Raw genomic sequence first — 399 nt, forward strand, 5'->3', positions numbered from 1 at the left:
CATCACTACCACAAGATTCAACATACCAATACTCTGCTTTTCTTATTTGATGATGATGATGATGATGATGATGATGATGATGATGATGATGATGATGATGATTTCCTTATATGACACAAATTTACTGGTATTTTCTTTCCTGCTTATTTTCATTAGGTGAAATTGGTGAAATTATAAACCTGCACGATTTTACTAGTCTCCTCTCCCTCCCTCTGTCTCTCCCCTCTTCCCTCTTCCTCGTTCGTTACCTCCTCCTTTTCCTCCTTCAATCATTTCCACTTAATTTTATATTTGTCTCTCCTTCCTGTGTTATTTAATATCTAATCTCTCTCTCCTCCTCCTCTTCTTCTTCTTGCACATCTCTTATCTTCCTCCACCACTAAGTCGTCTCCTCCACTC

The sequence above is a fragment of the Scylla paramamosain genome, chromosome 28, assembly GCF_035594125.1.
Source record: "Scylla paramamosain isolate STU-SP2022 chromosome 28, ASM3559412v1, whole genome shotgun sequence".
NCBI lineage: Eukaryota > Metazoa > Arthropoda > Malacostraca > Decapoda > Portunidae > Scylla > Scylla paramamosain.